General features: G+C 42.8%; 1 protein-coding gene across 5 annotated transcripts in view; it reads left to right on the top strand.

The window, feature by feature from the left end:
- Positions 1 to 1,654: 1,654 nt before the first annotated feature.
- The window catches only part of FUT8 (fucosyltransferase 8), a 172,570-nt gene continuing 154,202 nt past the window's right edge, over positions 1,655 to 20,022 (top strand). For all 5 annotated transcript variants that reach the window (XM_075927433.2, XM_075927431.2, XM_075927429.2 and 2 more), the window contains exon 1: positions 1,655 to 2,105. The gene's annotated coding sequence lies outside the window, so the exon portion shown is untranslated. The remainder of the gene's footprint in view (positions 2,106 to 20,022) is intronic.

Here is a 20,022-nt window from a genome sequence, read left to right as displayed (position 1 = left end):
TAACCTCCCTTCCTCCTCCACAAAGGAAAGGTGAATGTTTGTTTTTTTCCCCTCCTCTCCCCACCCCAGTATCACTGCTCAGGAGGCTGTTGCTGCCAGAAAAGCCCTTGATGGCTACATGCAACCATGGTGGCTGTATTTGGGATATGCTGACCTAGAGCATGGGGTCATAGAACCTCTCAGGTTTGACCTGGCTACCCATCCATTATGATTGCTCTCATGCAGATAAGGCCTTTGTTCAATTTTACTGGGGATGAGGGGATGAGGGATAAGAAAGGCGAGTGTAGAACTGATAGTTACCTCCCAGTCAATCCAAATGTTCAAGACTTTTGGGAAGTAGACAATTGAATACCGCCTAGAAAATCTACTTCTATCATGATTTGCACAGAGTGGGATAGCAATAGAGGATTATTTGAAGAATTTCCCACTTGGTCAGACCAGTTCAATCTAGTCAGTAGCTGGTACCAGAGCTTTACGGGCCCTGTACACAAGGTAGCAGGATCAGTGCCCCCACCATCTTCCTCTTCCTGCCTCTGGCAGTCAGAGATTTAGTGTTGTCCCAAGTATGGGGTTGCATCCCTATCTTGGCCAGATTAATTTAGTGAGTTTATTTTGAATGCAGTTATATTTTTGACCATGAGTTTTAATGATCATGAAGTCCACAGGTTAATTGTACATTGTACAAAAATGTATTTTCTCATGTTTGTATCCAACCTGATGATTTTTAATATAATCAGGGAACCCCTCTTTTTGTGTGGCATGGAAGGATAAATAATGCTTCTCTATTAACTTTTTCCATGCCATTAATTATGTTATAGACATCTATCATATGGTATCTCCCCTCAGGTAGCAAACTTGTGAATGTACAGCATATCCCATCAACTGAAGAGCAATTTGTTGTTTTTGTTCTAGATGGGATGGAGAAATATTTTTTTTGTCATTCTAACCCATGTAAAACTACATTTCTATTGTAGAAACGAATCTAGGATCCTAACTTTCTAAAACTTTTTCCAACAGAGTGAACTGGAAGTGGTCTCTGGACCACAAACTGTTGCTGATGGTGCAACTAAGATTATTCTGAAGAAAGCTCCCACATCCACTTCCTGCTGGACAGCTAAAACGTTATTTTTGGGGAAGGGGAGGGGGAGAAGCAGGTTTCACAGGAGCTACATTGCAAACCACAGGTGAAGGATTACCCTCCGTGCACAGCTGCGGCTGCCTGCCACGGCACAGGCTGCCACCTTCTCCGGTTGTACTGGAATCTCAATGAACTAACGATTCATTATGAAGTGATGAAACCTTCACGAACAGGACCGACCAAAACTGACAACCCTAGATGGCACCACGCGCCCACCCTCGCTCTCCTGAGAAGTCTTTCCCCTCGTGTCCCAGCCGCGGGCTCCACTCAAAACTGCCGCACTTGGCTGGCAGCGCTGGCGGAAGCGACTCAGCCGCGCTCGTCCTGCCGCCTGTCCGCTGTAGTCACAGCCCCGTGGCGGGGGGCCGAGGCCGCTACTATCGCAGCCTCTCACTCCGCGGCGCTGCTCCGGGAGCTGCCCCTCTCGCCCCGCGTTCAGGGCAGGAGACGCCCCCGCCGGGCCCCTAGTGGAGGTGCTCAGCCGAGCCGAGCTCGACGCGCGGCCTCGCGGGGGCCCGGTGCCTATCTCCGCCGGGCAGCCTCGCTCGCGCTGTGCCACTTAGCATCGCACAGCCGAGCCCGGCTCCGAGCTTGGGCCAATGGCAGGAGTGGCATGGATGGCGCATGCGCTCTGCCACCGCCTACCCCTCTCCCTAGTTGAACCGAATACGCCCCTACACGCGAAGCGCCGCTCGCCAGTGAGCGCCCATAGGCAGGTCTATGGTGCGCGCTCCGGCTCAGCACTCTTACTCCCTGGCGCGCGCCCCCGTTGCTTGGCGCGCGCGCGCGCGCTCCCTCGCTCGCTCCGCACTGTCTGTGTCTCTCGCGCCCCCTCGCTCAGTCAGTCGGAGGCTCCGTTAAGCGGCGGCAGGTTCCTGTTTCCGTCTTTTCACCACCCCCCGCCCATCTCAACCGCCACCGCCTCCTTAGAGCCGGCACCCGCAGCAGCAGCGGAGCCGATACTCGGGTAAGGGGCTGGCGCTGGGACGCAGGCGAGGAGCCGAGCCGAGGCTGCTCCATCCGCCGCTCCCCATCCCTCGCCGGGCCTGGGCTGCGGAGGCTCGGACGCTGCTCAGCAACCGCCGCCGATGGGGGAAAGGGGGGGCGCCGCGTGCCGGGCACGGGCAGGGCCCTGAGCCGCTGGGGGCTGCTGAGCCCTTGCGGGAGCGCGGCGGGCGGGCGGGCGGGTGGCCGGAGCGCGGGGAGCTGCGTGCGAGTCCCCAGCTCCCGCAGCCCAGCCGGGCGGGCGGAGCGGGGTGCGCTGGCGGAGGCGGCGCTCCGGGGAACTGGCTGCCGAGGCGGTCGGGCGGGTAGGGGAGCGCTGCTGTAGGGCGGCGCGCCGCAGCCCCCGCGAGTGACGAGGAGGCGGCGGCGACAAACTTCGCTCGCCCGGCGGATGCCCCGGCCCCCCGGTCGGTCCTCGCAGGGTGAAATGACGAGCAGGAAAGGCTGGGCGCGAGAGTAGATCTCCCATGAGTCTCCTTCACGCGAAGGGTTCCGGGGTGCCCGGAGGAGCGATGCTTGTCCCACGAATCCGCTCCGGAGTCAGTTACTGCCGAGCGCTTACCCGCATGAGAAGCTGTAACCCTGTTCCGCCTCGTACTAATTCACAGGATTTTGAACTGTAGCCTAGACAAGGCACTGGAGGTTGTTTCTAGGCATGGTTAATTGTAGGGATGCTCTGACAGTTGTTGGTTTATGTCAGCACCGCTGTGTGCTAGTTGATTTTCAAAAGCTCAGAAAGGATGGGCCTTGTTTAAAAAAAGACAATGTAAAGACAGACTAGTAAACAAAGGTTAGGGGAATGGGGACTAGAGTAGTCATATTACTTATAACTTACTACACCAGTCATCATCTTACTTCTTGTGTGTCCACTCAACTATTTGTTTATATATCCGTGTCCCATTATTTAGGCAAGGTATAGCACATGAGTGCAGAGGTCCAGAGATATGCTACATGTTGCAAGAATGGGCTTTAGACTGTATGTAAACTCTTTGGGACAGAGACTCATTGAATTTGTCTACACTATGATGATGCCATGTCAGCATAGTGTTGACACAGCTTACACTGACAAAAGAGATTTTTCTGTTGGTGTTGAACAGTGCTCTCCAATCTTTTTAAGCTCACTTTTTGAATTTAAGTGCAATCCAGGATCTACCTCAAATCCAAACAGGCTTTCACCTCCTTCCTGTCCCTTCTCCAAGGAACCCGCCCCTGTTCCCTCCTTCCTCCCTCACTTTTATCAGGCTGGGGCCTGGGGAGAGAGATGCAGATACTGATCTTGGGCTAAAAGATTTTAAGTATGGAAGGGGTTCTGAGCTGAGCCTGGGGCAGGGAGTTGAGGTGCAGGAGGGGGTGAAGGGTGCAGGCTCTAGGAGGGAGTTTAGATGCAGGGGGACTCAGGGCTAAGGCAGAGCTTTGGGGTGCAGGAGCTGTTCAGGACTGAGGCTGGGATTTGGAATGTGGGCTCTAGCTGGACACCTCTTACCACAGGTGGCTTCTGGATGGTAGCGCAGGGGTGTAAGGAAGGTTTACCCCTACTCTGGCCTTGCACCATTCCCAAAAGCAGCCAGCAAACTCTCTCCAACCCTGCCTACCCCACTCTGTGGAGATGGGGTACAGAGTGGGGAGTGGAGAAGCACCTTGTCGTCCACACCCCCTCCTCTTCTTCCTGTGCCCTGCTCAGTAAGAAGGAGGCTTCTGGGGGTGGAGGGCAGCTCCAAGGCAGAGGGCAGGAGCAGTATAGCAATGCTGAGAGGGGCAAATGAAATGCTGGCTCTTCATAGCCTCCCAGCCAGTCCTGTCAGGATCACCTGTCAAAGACTCCAAGATCTACCAGTAGATCTTGATCTACTGGCTGGTGGTGACCATTGATATAGGAACACAACCTTTTTAAACAACATTAGCTTTGTCAAGCATTCTTCTGTTGATATAGCTAGCATAGGGGTTATTTTGGCATAACTATGTCAGGTATGGTTTTTTACATCCCTCACTGGTGTAGCTGTTCTCATATAACTTTACATGTAAAACAAGCTTATGTATGCACTGCACAGAGTGGGGCATGGCTTGTCCATGATACCTGGTGGTGCTACTCCAGTATGGAGATTTTATAATAATACATTGTATCTGGGAACATACTTATGTTCTGCTTATATTAAAATTTACAGTTGTGTTTAGTTGGCATGTTACAGTACAGGTTGAACCTCTCTAGTCCAGCACCCTTGGGACCTGACTCTTGTGGAGCCAGAGAATTTGCTAGACCATGGGAGGTCAATATTGTCTATTAGAATTATGAAATGCTTCTACTACCTGCTGGGCTCTTAGAAGACATTTAGGAGTAAATTAGAGCTAAATAACAATGCAAACACTGAGAGCTGGGACTGGTGTATATATAAACAAATTTTATGGGACTGCGGGGAAACTAGGCCACACTCATGAGAAGTGGACATCTGGTTAAGTAAAATCATGCTGGATCACGGATGTTGCAAGGTCAGAGAGTGCCAGACTAGAGAGGTTCAAACTATGGGGTTTTTGATAATTTTCTATCAATTTCTAATCATTGTCTAAAGCTCAAGGGGATATGTCAGAATGGCCATTTAGAAGTGATGGGGTTCTTGGGTTTCACAGTACTATCAGGTCTGTTTTCTGAAAATCATCCCTGTCTTAAGCAGTAAAAACTGTGAAGTTGTAAATTCAGTGGGCAAGTGAGAAGCGATTGGATATTTTCTGTATAGTCACAAAACAGATTTTGTAGTAATCTTTTACATGTATTAGAAAGTTCATGATCCATAATATTTATATTGGTGACTACAATTTGAATGACAGATTGGTGTATTCTTAATAATCTGTATTTGCTTGGATACTGCAGCTATACAAGACACTGCCAAAGATATATGAGCATTTACCTAAAATAGTTTCAAACTGAAATCATTCTGCATTGTGCGGTGAAGCAGCATTTTACTATGTCTCCCCCAAATATATACAACAAACCAGCTAGTTTTTCCTTGTGTAAAGTGTAATTAGTTATTCATATGTCTGAGCAAACTATTCTGTAATGAGAATAAACTAAGAAGCAGACACTGAAATGCTGAATTGCACAAATTCAGTTTCTTAGACACTGACAATTGGAGGAGTTACATGTATCTGACAACTGAACTTTTGGGGGCATGAAAATTATAATTGCATTTTCTCTTGTTGCTTGATATGTCTAGAGTCAAATCTTGAGTAAATTAGCTGAGTAACTGAAAGGAAATAGAATGACTACAAGAACAGGTGTACAATGTCTTCTTTATGCTTGCTCAAGAACAAATGGATTCATTAATAAAATTAACAAAGATACTAAAATCCATCAGTTTTACTAGTTTGTTTAATCACACTTCAGTTGTTTATGATCACTTGATTAAGGTTGCAAACAGAGATTAGTTTTTGAGTATAATGGAATTGTGCTGAAGATGATACATATTTTAGAAAATTCCTGAAATACTCATCTGATTAAGAAAACTTGATCTGTTCATATCTATTGTAGCTGTATAAATGAGTGACCTCCTTAATTGTATTTTAGATTGTCTGAATCCCTGTAATTAGGCTGAAAAGACTTATTACAAAATGAATATCCAAAATCTACAAATAAGACTTTGAAATTCATTCAAAGTGATATGTTCTGAAAGAATTTTGAGTATTTAAATATTTTGTATAGTCAGAGCTTAAAATAAAAAGCAATTACAGCGTTGTCAGGCTGGTCTGGAGGGGGAGCTAGTGCCAAAGCAAAATATAACGTAACTTATGCTAGAATTCTTCAAATGCATGCAGATCTATTTTCCAGTTTGTTCATGGGATACGTCAATAATATCATAAAGAAATGTAGATGATTTATAGTAGACGATTCAAAAACTTGCAGATTTATTTCCAGTTTGGTAATAAGATGTGCCAATACAGTAAAGAAAAACATATAATGCATACTATATTTAAATGTTTTAGTGTATCTGGATTAATATATACTATAGCTCACATAAAAATAAATGTTAAATATGCAATATATATGCATAGACATTATATGGGTTTGCACAGACACACAAACTTTTTTTTACTTAACAGAACCTTATTGAGGTTACAAAGTCAAGCACTCACAGGTTAGGAAATGCCAATGTTACGATTGACTGTTCAGCCTTAACTCAGACAAATTGTGTATTTGCATTATGTGAACACATGCTATTTTTTCTCACGACCCCTGCCTCATTCAGTGCCCAGGATAAATCCAAGGGGAATGAAGCAAGGTTGGTGCAGATTGGACCTCCCTGGTCCAGCACCCTCAGGATCCAACTGGTCCTGGATGAGGGATTTTGCCAGATCAGGTGAAGTTATACCTGTCTCTGGCCCTGCTGATCCCTCTCCCCTCTCCTCCCCACCCTTGCCTGCCCCGCTGGGCAGTCCAGCTAGGTTGCATGGGGCTCCAGGTCCCACCGGGCAGCCCACTGTGCTAGAGCTGTTCAAAGAAAAGGTTGGGATGGCAAAGTTATATTCAACTGAAAACTGTTCTATAAGGCCTGTCTGCTAACCTTAATAATGGGTGGTGCTCTTCGCTTTACCTTTAATTAAGAATAAAATTATGTCATGGAGATCATGAATGTCACAGATTCTGTGACTTTCAGAGACATTTGTAACACATTCAGCCATAGCTGCTGACCTGACTTGTTTTTGCTGGTGGTTGTTTTTTAAAAGGATTATGTCTGAGGGCTATTTCAGCATATTTATATACTTTCATATTCTAGTTATTGAATATGCCTATTATTGGCATCTTTACTGTTTTAATAATAATTTAATTGTTATGAACTACATAATTACATTATCATGAACTACATTAGATTAAAATCATTGCAATCACCTACAAACTGTCTCTGCTAATGTTCCAGTTTAAAGACATTGTTATATTTCACTGTAGCTTTCTGGAGGACAGTCAGCACTCTTGTTTAAATCTAGGTTCCCTGATAATATATAGATGCATGTTAAGGACAGTTACCTTACTCAGTTGCAAAATCTCAAAGGGATAGCTATGTTAGTCTGTAACTTTAAAAACGAGTAGTTCTGTGGCACCTTATGTACTAACCAAAATATCTAGGAAGATATATTAAATTACTTTATTCAGTTGCATCTGTCCCATTGATAACTGGAGATAATTTTTATGTCTGCTGAACTTGAAGAATGAGAATTCTACAGTTCAGGATGATACAAATACAGAGAGAAGTATTCTTATGAATTTGCAGTATCCCGTCGAAGAGGGGCCTGGGAGTGCAAAACTGACACAGTTGGGGAGAGGGGAAGGCTGGGAGCTTTCAGCTGGGATGGGTGGTGAGTGGGGCCCTGGGAACTGTTGGCTGCTGCAAGAATGAGTGCTTGATTCTCTTCACCTCACATTGGGGCTAGGTTTCTCTTCTCTGCTTCCTACCCCACTTAGGTTTTAATTTCCAGTAGGAATCTTTTTCTGATGAAGTAATACTATTGAGGATTGGCAGTTTATTCTGAGTTTAAAACTTTCCAATTTAAAACTTTTGTATTAAACTTGGTCCATTGTTTGAAATCTTGTTAGCCCACACTAGTAATCTTAAAAGGAACATAAAATACAGAGCTGTGGGAGAAGAGAATATTCCCATGCTGTTCCTCTGACCACAACATTGTTTAATATCTAGCCTCAAGTCTTTATACTATAACCGTGCCTGAGGCAAAGTGCTATTGTTAAATGATTGTCAGGAGGTGCTTAAATTGTGATACAGGCAACCATGGCAAGTAAAGAAAACTTAGAATCCCTATCAGTGGTGTTTTCTGCCACAAAGCACAATGAATTAATTACCAAGGGGTCTACAGGTTTCTGTTTTACCTAGTTTCTTCTAACATCAAACAACATGAAAATGTAATCTACATAGTTTAATTGTTTGCAAATATAGTGTAATATAGAGCTATACAGAACAATTCTGGAAGTCTAGAATTTTAAGTCTGCATTTACTATAATTACCCTTTTCAGAGGGGTAGCTGTGTTAGTCTGTTTCAGCAAAAACAACAAGGAGTCTGGTGGCACTTTAAAGACTAACATTATTATTAGGGTATTAGAGCATAAGCTTTTGTGAGCTACAGTTCACTTCCTCAGATGCTGAACAGGAAGAGAAAGGCAGGCAAACAGAGGAGAGAAAATGATACAGAGATGGAACTGTGACATCGTGCTAATTAAATCAGAATGGATGTGGCTTATCTCCAACAGTGGTGAGAAGGTGAAAATACCTGAATGGGAAATTACCCATTGTAATGCAAGAACCACTCCATGTGTTTATTTAGACCTTGGTTCAGGGTATCATATTTGCATATAAATACCATCGTAGCACTTTCTCTCTGCAGTCTGTTTTTGGAAGTTTTTCTGTCTGAGAATGGCCATTTGCAAGTCTGAAACTGTGTGCCCAGGGAGGTTACCTTGTGAGGCACATTCAGAAAAAAGTTGATATTCTTTCACAAAATTGCAGTTGCCGTTGTACAGCATTCTTGCATTGTATGTCTACTTGGTAACTTTATATTGCTAAGGTGAAAGTAGTTATTGTTTCTTTTAGGGATGTTGCTCACAGTTTACTAATGTGATTAACTCAAAAAAATCACAGTTTTAAAAAATTGCATTTCAACAGCACCGTTAAATGATAGTATACTATTGAAATGTATTAAATATTTTTGAATGCTTTTCTACATTTTCAAATATATTTATTTCTATTAATGCAGAATATATAATATACAGTGCTCACATTATATTGTTGATTAAAATATTTGCACTGTAAACATGATGATAGAATATCATTTTTCAATTCACCTCACACAGCTACTGTAGTGTATGTAATCTCTTTATTGTGAAAGTGTCATTTTATTTTGCTTTTGAATGCAATTATGCAACAATGTAAAACTTTAGAGCCTACAACTCTACCTAGTCCCACTTCTTGTTCAGCAAATCACTAAGGGCACGTATCGACTTCCTGCAGCTTTCGAAATCCCATTTTTAGAAGAGTTTAAAAAAGAAAAGAAGTCTAGATGCAGTTCTTCTGAAACCCTCCCCCCCCATTTTCAAAATAATCCTGTATATCTCATTTTTTTAGGAAGAAGAGTTCTTTTGAAAGGTTTTTTTCTAAAGAACCGTGTCTAGACTGCCTTTTTTCGAAAAAACTCTTCCGAAAACAGGATCGGAAGAAGATATGCAAATGCATGCCAAATTTGCATATCATCTTTCGAAAGCCACGTACAGTCTAGATGTGCCCTAAGAGAAACAAGTCTGTGTACATTAATAGGAAATAATGCTGCCCACTTCAGAATTTTTGTAGCCTGCATTGCAAAGTATTTACATGGCAGATGTATTAAACATTTGTATGCCTTTTATACTTCAATCACCATTCTTGAAACATTCAATCGCCTGCTAAGTATTTTATACAAGAAACAGAAAAACATCAAGAATGACATTTCTAACTTAGAGAGTCTCATCTCAAGACAAACATCCACACTGACTGACACCTTGCAAGACTTTTGTTCTACCAGACAAGAAATCTACTATACACACTTCTATTCCCTTCAAAAAAGAAAAGACAATAAATTTTCCAAACTGCTCCACACCACAGGCTACAACAGCAACAACCTCAACCCACCGGATAATATTGTTAACCTCTCCAGCTACAAACTCAATCCAGCAGAAGAGTCTGTCTTGTCCAAGGGTCTCTCTTTCTGCCCCTCGTCCCCCACAAACTGGTTATAATTTTGTGGTGACCTTGAAGCTTTTTTTCGCCGCCTCCGAGAATATTTCCAAACCACCAATGAACACCAATCTGACCTACCAGATCCCCCCTATCAACACAAAAGGAAGAATAATTCTATATGGACTCCCCCTGACGGTCGGAATTACAATCTGGATTTCTATATACAAAGCTTCCGCAACAACGCACAGACTGACATTATTTGCAAACAACAACAATCGACACACAATCTCAGCCACGCTGAACAACATGCCGTCCAGAGTCTCAAAAACAACCTGGACATTATAATCAAACCAGCTGACAAAGGTGGTGCTGTGGTCATTATGAATAAGGCCGACTATAACCAAGAGGCAACCAGACAACTCTCCAACACAACATTTTACAAACTTCTCTCCTCTGATCCCACTTCGGAATACCAAAAGAAATTACTCTGTCTCCTTAAAAGCCTCCCTACAGCTACTTGGGAACAAATCCACACAGAAACACCTTCTGACCCCTGACCAGGATTTTTCTATCTGCTTCCCAAGATCCATAAACCTGGACACCCCGGACGCCCCATCATCTCTGGTATTGGCACACTCACTACTGGTCTATCCAGCTATGTAGACTCTCTCCTCAAACCCTATGCAACCAACACCCCCAGCTATCTCCGAGACACTACTGACTTCCTAAGGAAACTACAAAACATCGATAACCTCCCCAATAACACCATCCTTGCCACCGTGGATGTAAAAGCACTGTACACCAACTTCCCACATGAAGACGGATTACAAGCTATTAGAAACACTATCCCAGAGGACACCACTGCCAACCTGATAGCAGACCTATGTAACTTTGTTCTCACCCACAATTATTTCCAGTTTGAGAACAACTTATACCTCCAGATCAGTGGCACAGCCTTGGGTACACGCATGGCCCCACAGTATGCTAATATCTTTATGGCTGACCTAGAACAACGTTTCCTCAACTCCCGTCCCCTTTTACCCTACTTACGCTACATCGATGACGTCTTTATGATCTGGATGCATGGCCAAGAAACACTGGAGATATTCCACAGAGATTTCAACAACCTACACCCCACCATTAACCTCAGCCTAGACCATTCCATACGAGAGATCCATTTCCTGGACACCACAGTACAAATTAAAAATGGAAAATTAGACACCACCCTCTACAGAAAACCCACTGACTCATACAGTTACCTACATGCTTCCAGCTCCCATCCAGCACACACCATACGATCCATCATCTATAGCCAAGCCCTTCGATACAACCTCATCTGCTCTAATCCCACTGACAGAGACCAGAAGCTTCAGGATCTCTACCAAGCAGTTATAAACCTCAACTACCCACCCGGAGAAATAAAAAAGCAAATTGAAAGAGCCAAACGAATACCTAGAAACCATGTACTACAAGACAGACCCAAGAAAACCAACAATAGAACACCACTTGTCATCACCTACAACTCCCAACTTAAACCTGTCCAACACATTATCAATAAATTACAGCCTATACTGGAACAGGACACTAAACTCCAAGAAGCTCTGGGAGACAGACCCATAGTCTCCTGTAGACAACCACCTAACCTCAAGATGATTCTTACCAACAACCACAGGACATACCACACTAATACCAACCCTGGTACTTTCCCTTGCAACAAACCCCATTGCCAGCTTTGTCCACATATTCACTCTGCTGACACCATTATTGGGCCTAACCAAGTGAGTTATAAGATCAAGAACACATATTCCTGCGCATCCAGAAATATAATCTATGCTATCATGTGCCAAAAGTGTCCGTCTGCTATGTACATTGGACAAACGTCTCAGACACTTCGCCAAAGAATCAATGCCCACAAACCAGACATTAGGCAGGATCACAAAGAAAAAACAGTTTCTTGCCATTTCAACCAGAAAGGACGCTGTCTTAATGACCTAATCACATGCATCCTACTTCAGAAGACTTTCAAATCTGCACTTGAAAGGGAATCCTCTGAACTGGCATTCATGCTAAAATTTGACACTCTCCGCAGGGGGCTGAACAAAGACCCCAACTACCTTACCCATTACAAAGAGAGCTTCCCCAATTATCACCTCTAATACCATTAACTCACAGACATCTACCCTTCCCCACCTCTAATATCATTAACTCACAGGCATTCACCTTCCTTCCTCTCCCCCCCCCCCCCCCCCGCATCCCCTTTCTGTTCTGAAATGTGACTTGTCTTTTTCATATGTGTTCATTTTTTTTAATTGTATCCTTTGGTATATATGGTTGTGACTATTTTCTTCCACTATTTGATCTGAGGAAGTGGGTCTGGCCCACGAAAGCTCATCATCTAATAAACCATCTTGTTAGTCTTTAAAGTGCTACATAGTCCTGTATTTTGTTTCAGCTACACCAGACTAACACGGCTACATTTCTATCACCATTCTTGAAACATGCTTACATGCTAATAATGCTTGTTTAAAATACAGGATGGACCTCCCTGGTCCGGCACCCTCAGGACCTGACAAGTCCAGGATGACGGATTTTGCTGGACCAGGAGAGGCTATTTCTGGCTTCCCTGCTACCGGCCCCCCTCATGCTAGATCAGCTGCAGGCTCCTCTATCCTGTTGGTCCCCGCCCCCCCTTGCCTGCCATGCTGGGCAACCCACTCATAGCATGCTGGGTTCCTGCTCTGCCCTTCCAGGCAGCTCTTGCAGCTTGCTGTGCTACTGGCCCCTCTGGACAGCCCATTTGGGGCGCACTGAGCAGTCCTATTATAGCGTGCCAGGCTCCCAATCCCGCTGGGCAGTCGTGCTAAGGCATCTCCGGCTTCTCAGCTGTGGTGATCTAGGCTTCTGGCCCTGCTGTCAGCTTGCTGCCAGCAGCCCGCACCTCTGCCAATCTGCAGGGCTCCTAGCCTTCCACCGGGATTCTCTGGTCCTGGAACATCTGTGGCTTTGGACCATGGATGTTGTGGGACCAGAGAGTCCCGGTTTATAGAGGTTCAACCTGTAATATGTTAATTACATTTATGACTGAACTCTTTGGAGGAGAATTGTATGTCTCCAGCTTTGGTTTACCTTCATTCTGCCACATATGTCGTGCTTATAGCAGTCTCAGATGCATGACTTTTGTTTTAAGAATACTTTTAATAAAATGTGAAGAAGTTACCTATATGGTATTCCTCAAAGATGGCTACAGCACTTGACCTACAGTTTAAGAATCCAAAGTGCCTTCCAAAAATCTGTGAGTGTTGAGATGTGGCGCATGCTTCCCAAAGGCTTAAAAGAGCAATACTTTGATGCAAAAACTACAGAAAGTGCCCCACCAAAAAAGAACATTAACTTTCCGGTGGTGGCATATGATTCATATGATGAAAATGAACATGCGTCAGTCTACACTGCTTTGGGTTGTTATTGATCAGAACCTATCATCCGTATGAATGCATGTCTACTAGAATGGTGGCTCAATACAGTATTTGTATTAGGTGAACTTAACAATACTAAGTCTTTTGCTTTTTTGCAGTGCAAATATTTGTAATAAAAATAAAGCGACCACTGTACACTTTGTATTCTGTATTGCAATTGAAATCAATGTATTTGAAACTATAGAAAACACCTAAAATATTTAAATAAATGATATTCTGTTATTAACAGCATGACTAATCACAGTTAATTTTTAATTGCTTGTCAGCCCAAGTTCTTTTTAAAGGTTGACTGGTTTGAGAGAGTGTTAATAATTAAGAGTGATACTCTGATAGTTTTTACTTTGTAGAACTAAGGGTTTTTTGTGCATAGTTGTGGCAGATGATTTTGGTTAGTTTGATTAGTTACACATTTTTTTTTCTTCCCAGGATATTTCTTCTAATCCTTTAAAATATATTCTGTATTCTGTACTAATACAAATTAGTGCTGTTCAATCTATTTCCTGATAGCTTTTTATCCGTTTCAATTAAACTTTTCCATAATTTAGTAAGAATTTATATTGTAACATCAGTATTTTTTATTATGAAAATAGTGGCTGTACTTAGACTTTTTACTTTTTGAGATCTGTTACTATTTTATATGTACACATTTATATTCAGGCATAGAAGGAAAGTTTGCGACCAAATCAATAGCATGAGCTGCATGTAGGAGTTGAGCATGGAAAGGTTAGATTTTTTTTTAACCTCCATAATAAGCAGCAACTATTCTCTAGAAAATAGAATGATTAGGAGCATAAGTCTTAATATTTTGTAATAGAACAAACATGCATTTGCTGCTGTGGAAAGAATGGTTACACTTTTTAATGCAAATTTAGCAATTCATTGTACCATTGCTGAGTTCTGACCCTTCAGAAAATACACACATAGTACACATGTGCTTCTGCCTCTAGAGCTATCCAAAAAAGCAGGTAATCAAATTGGAGCTTTAATTTTTGCTAACTTTCCTCCTCACGCTTGACTTGTTGCAAATAGGGATGTCAACAAGTATTCGAGTAGACGTTTAACTGATAATCCTTATCAGTTTATCGGTTAATCTAAGTGACTACTCACAATCTCCCCCCTTCCCCTCCCCCCCTCACTGCCTCTGTATCAGAGGCGGCAGGGGAAGCAGGAGCTGGTGCTGAGGGAGCCGGCTTAAAAGCAGGTTCCCTGAGCATCGGCTTCGTCGTGCCGCTTGCCCTGTCCTCCATTCCCCCCTCCCCCATGCTGCTGCCTCTATCAGAGGAAGCAGTGCGGAAGAGAGGGCGGTGGAGGCTTCTGCGAAGTAGCCTCTCCCCTTAGTGGGCCCTGGCTTACTGCAGGCAGAGTCTGCTTTGCACTTGCAGCCCCTATTCCCAGTAGCTTCTATCCTTGGGGAGCTCAGCCCCCCTGCATACAGGATCCGCTGCCACCCTGCACTGATGCCTATGTATCCGTTATTAAAACTGGCTCCCTTTGCATACTGGCTCCGCCTGGCAACCCACACTGCTGCCACTGATACAGAGGTAGCAGTGCAGAGTGGCAAGGGGCTCCCCATGAGTGGGACAAGTGTGTACTTGTGGCCAGCTCTGCCCCTCAGGGACTATAGAGTAGTTGACTAGCCATGGACGGGGGGGAGGGGAGGGAAGGAGGGAGTGGGAGGTATCGCTCCAGCCCAGTCCTTAATTGGTAACTGGTTAAATGTGAAGTAAACTTCTGGTTTAACTGATTAACCAATTACACAACATATTACTTCCCTAGTTATTACATAACTCCCCATAGTGAAAACATGTTCAAATTCTCCCAAATAATTAGGGTGATTGGGACTTACAGGCTGTGTCTAGACTGGCAAGATTTTGCACTAAAGCAACTGCTTTTGCGCAAAATCTTGCCGCCTGTCTACACTGGCCGCGAGTATTTGTGCAAGAACACTGACTTTGTACTGTACAAAATCCGTGGTTCTTGCTCAAATACTGTGACGCTCCCGCTCAGGGATAAGCCCTCTTGCGCAAGTATTCTTGCACAAGAGGCCCAGAGTAGACAGCCAAGTTAATTTCTTGCGCAAGAAAGCCTGATGGCTAAAATGGCATCGGAGCTTTCTTGTGCAAGAGAGCGTCTACACTGGCATGGATGCTTTTGTGCAAAAGCAAATCTTTTCCGCAAAGGCACATGCCAATATAGACGCTCTCTTGTGCAAATACTTTTAACGGAAAAACTTTTCTGTTAAAAGTATTTGCGCAAAATCATTCCAGTCTAGTCGCAGCCTTTGTGTTTCACATGAAAGTTCTTAATAGTTGCCTTCAGTCCTAATTTACCTAAAATTAATGCTTTCTGACCGTTTTGTCACTTTTCTGTTCATCTGCTAAATATCTTCAATAAATTCTGAAACGGGCCAAAATTTGGAAACTGGCCAATGGGAGTGGCAAGATTTTGCTGGGGATGGAGGCATTGTGCAAAGACTCTTCACTTCTTTCCTTGGGCTTGCAGCATTCAGAGAGCTGCTGTGAGCACAGAGATAACAGGGCAGGGAGGGAGCGTGGTGGATTGCAGGCTGTGTTTTGCCCTCCCTGGTCTAGGTGCAGTTGTTTATCTTTACAGATGCAGGATTGCCCTTCTTGGATTTAACAATGACTTCATCTTCCCTGAGCTACAGTTTCCTTCTTTTTACTTCCCTGAGCTCCAGTGCTTCTTTGCCTTGTGTTGACACTCGGGTTTGAAGGTGGTATTCCTGCTATCTTCTCTGGAAGTGGAAGCTCAGGGCTCCTAAACAAGGACATATAACAGCAACTGAGCCTCTGTCCCATCTCCATGTGTTATTGTCTCGGCCTTTTTTTCTTCCATCATAGCCGCAAGTGTTCTTTCATAGCTGGTTCTCACAGGCTTGTTCAACAATTCTGTTATTGGGGTCAGAGTTTCCTAAGCTCTCTTGGCAGATAACTCTTCTCCAGATTCCATCTCCCCATGTCTTTCAGTACCACCACCTGCTCTCTCCAGATGTCTTTGAACTTCCCTGGCTTCTGTAGAAAATCTCACCCAACCCCTGTTTCTGTCCTTATGAGCCTAAAACCACACTTACATAATTCTGGCACAGTTGCATGGCTCGTCTGGGACTACATCTCCTATCAGTCTCTCTTATGGAAACATCTTTCAGAATTCCTCTCCTGTAAAGGCCTAACTCCTCAATAAAAAGCTGATGGATGTTCTTCAGGGAGCTTACATATGCTGGTATTTATCTCCTCAATATCCTCACTGATGAAGATGGTTGTAATGGTTCTCTGCTGTTTCCCTTTTTCTTTAATTTCTCCTTTTATCCCCTTGTAAGAGTGAAATAATTGCCATGGTTTATTTGTATTGTAATAGCAGCTGATACATATGGGCTACGTCTACATTGGCCCCTTTTCCGGAAGGGGCATGGTAATTTTTGAAATCGCAATAGGGAAATCCGCGGGGGATTTAAATATCCCCCGCGGCATTTAAATAAAAATGTCCGCCGCTTTTTTCCGGCTTTTAGAAAAGCCGGAAAAGAGCGTCTACACTGGCCCCGATCCTCCGGAAAAAGCGCCCTTTTCCGGAGGATCTTATTCCTACTTTGAATAAGATCCTCCGGAAAAGGGCGCTTTTTCCGGAGGATCGGGGCCAGTGTAGACGCTCTTTTCCGGCTTTTCTAAAAGCCGGAAAAAAGCGGCGGACATTTTTATTTAAATGCCGCGGGGGATATTTAAATCCCCCGCGGATTTCCCTATTGCGATCTCTGAAATTAACATGCCCCTTCTGGAAAAGGGGCCAGTGTAGACGTAGCCATGGTTTACTTGTTAAACTAGATGGAAGCAAGCAATAAGCATTTCAGTGCAATCAAATATAGAGTCATGCATGTACTGTAGTAGCAAAAATACAGGCCATGCTAATAGGATGGAGGATAATATTGTAGGGATAATATATTAATGTATTGAAAATGATTCCTCCAAATGGAAGTGACTCCCCATAATTTGTTCCCCACAACTTAGTGTTTAGATTTATTATTAATTCTTCTTCTTCTTCTTCTTCTTATTATTATTATTATTTGTTAAGATTGTTAAATGTTTAGATTTATTATTATTATTGTCCCTTTAGAATATAATATATTAGGTCATGTAACTTAGAACTGTTAAAAATATAATCCTAACTGTTAAGAATATAATCCTATGTAGCCAGAAACAGCCCCCCCCCGCCCCCCCCCCCCCCCCCCCCCCCCCCCCGCGCTCCAGGGCATACTCAAGCTTGTGCAAGGGGCTGCTTGAAATTGACATTGCAGAGATACATTGTAACAATGCATTGTCAAGCCACTAACTCTGCTATGGGAGCCAAGCCCTGTAATTGACTTAAGGGCATTGTTACTTAATTGAGGCCTGTTCTCTTTAAAACATTGTAACTTTATTCAGCACTCAGAGAATGTTTTAAGCAATACCACCCAGAAACTTTCTGTAACTACAACTTTTATTATTATACAAAATACTGTATGAATGTATGAGAGAGTGCTTGGATGATGAGTGAATGGTTCTGAGAGGTGCCAGCCTGAGAATACAGCAACAAAGGGCTGAAGAAGGCGTCAGGTGCCAGTGCAACCAAAAGGTGTCAAGTGGAGAAACTGGAGGTCCACCCGATGAGATCACTGATGAGCACCTGGCAGCCACCCTGGAGACATCAGCATGATACAGCAATTTCCATAGACTGGCATAGGAAGAAATTCCTATAAGAACTGGACTAAAAAACTATGGAATCAGAGTCCAAGGTTCTGCTGCCAGCCTACCAGGAGCTTCAGATGCGCATCTGATCAGGACTTCGCTCCCCACTACCATCACTTGTGTACAGAATACCTGGCCAGTATTCTGTCACAAGCAACTTCCAGGCTGGTAACTATACACAGAACTTGAATGAATGGATGTATGAATGAATGGTTTATATATAATATACATACAAGTGTATAAGGGTTAAGTAGTGTTAGGAATAAGTAGTTAAACAACGTTATTTGCTTCTATCTTTTCTTTGTTTTTATTATTATCTTTACAATAAATGTGGCTTTTTGCCTTATCCCCCTCATAAGATCCTGCTTGCTTTTATTTGGTACAACAATATCCTGGGAAGTAGTGTCTGAGAAAGAATTGGAGGCCACAGTGGATAACCAGCTGAATATAAGCTTCCATTGGGGGTGCTGTGGCTAAAAGGCTAAAATGATCCTTAGATGTAAAAAATGGGATTAAGTAGGAGTAGAAGTTACATTACCTTTATAATTGGCGCTGATGTGACCACTCCTTGGATATTATCTCAGTTCTGGTGTCCATAATTCAAGAAGGCCTTTAATAAATTGGAGAAGAACCATGGCATTAAGAAAAGGATAGGAAAACATTCTGTATAATGGTAGAATCAAGGAGCTCAGTCTATTTAGTTATCAAAGAGAAAGTTAAGGCATGATTTCATTGTCTCTGAATGTCTATATGGGAATATAAATCTGATACTAGAAGTCTCTTCATTATGTAGACAAAGATATAATAAGATTCAGTGACTGGAAGTTAAAGCTAGGCAAATTTAGACTAAGAATTGAGGTTCAGGTTTTTAACGCTAGAGACAATTATCCTTTGGAACAACATATGTAGATTGTCAATCACTTGCAATTTTAAAACTAAGTATATTTTTCTAAAAAAAAAAATGCTCTAGTTTAAACAGGAATTAATTTAGGCTTGTCTTGTGGCTTATATTATGCAAGATGTCAGACTAGATCACAATGATTCCATCTGACCTTATAAACCTATACTCAAATAATCCAGTTGGAATCAAAACTCTTGACTTCATTAGGTCTCCGCATGAGCCCAGAGATCTTTCTGTGTGGATACACTTGCAGGATTGGAGTCATGATCTATAACTTTATTTTTATGGGGGTTTCATGTTGATAATGGTCCTTTAAAATAACCCAAATTTAAAAAAAAATCTCAGATGAATATTTACATTTAGAAGTAATAATAATAGAGAGAATTCCAAATGTAAAACATTTTTCTATATGAGCTTTCTAAAAATTTAGATGTTTTCTTGTAATATCTCTCAGAATCCTGATAACATTTTTCTTCATCTGAAATGAAGCTCTCAAATTTAAACTGTAGTTGATTTATAATCCAGTCTAAGATTCAGGAGTACAGTTCCAACCTTGCAAATATTATTGGTATAACTTTATTGATTAGTGGCTGAATAAATCTACTTTGATTAAGGAAGATGGGATCATTCTAGTTACGAAGACTTTCACGGTATGGAGGCTAAACTAGCCTTAAATCAGAAGGTGATTGTCAAGGTCAGACAAAGGAACATTGGAGGGACAGTATGGAGAAACTTGTCAAGCAACTACAAATATGCATTCATTGTGGGGTATTTTTGAATATCTCTTGCAGGTGTTCATAGCTGTTCCTGGGAGCAGTAATGTGAAATTGACATGGTCTGAAAACTGTAAAGCTGTTCACCAGGCTTTGGCAGCACTAAAGTTGACACAAGTCTTGGTAATTTCATTTTATTGCTGTTTGGCAAAGCAATGAAAAGAAGCAGAGGCATCAGATTTTACTCTGGATGAAGATACTGTATTGAATTGCACTTGAATTGCAGAAACTGATAGTGTGAGTGCCTCTCACTTGCTAAATCAAGCTTCTGTTTATCTAAAGTGAGTTTAAAA

The sequence above is a fragment of the Pelodiscus sinensis genome, chromosome 5 (genome assembly GCF_052426305.1).
Source record: "Pelodiscus sinensis isolate ZL-2025 chromosome 5, ASM5242630v1, whole genome shotgun sequence".
In the NCBI taxonomy this organism is placed as follows: Eukaryota; Metazoa; Chordata; order Testudines; family Trionychidae; genus Pelodiscus; species Pelodiscus sinensis.
This window is presented reverse-complemented; position numbering and strand designations above follow the sequence as displayed.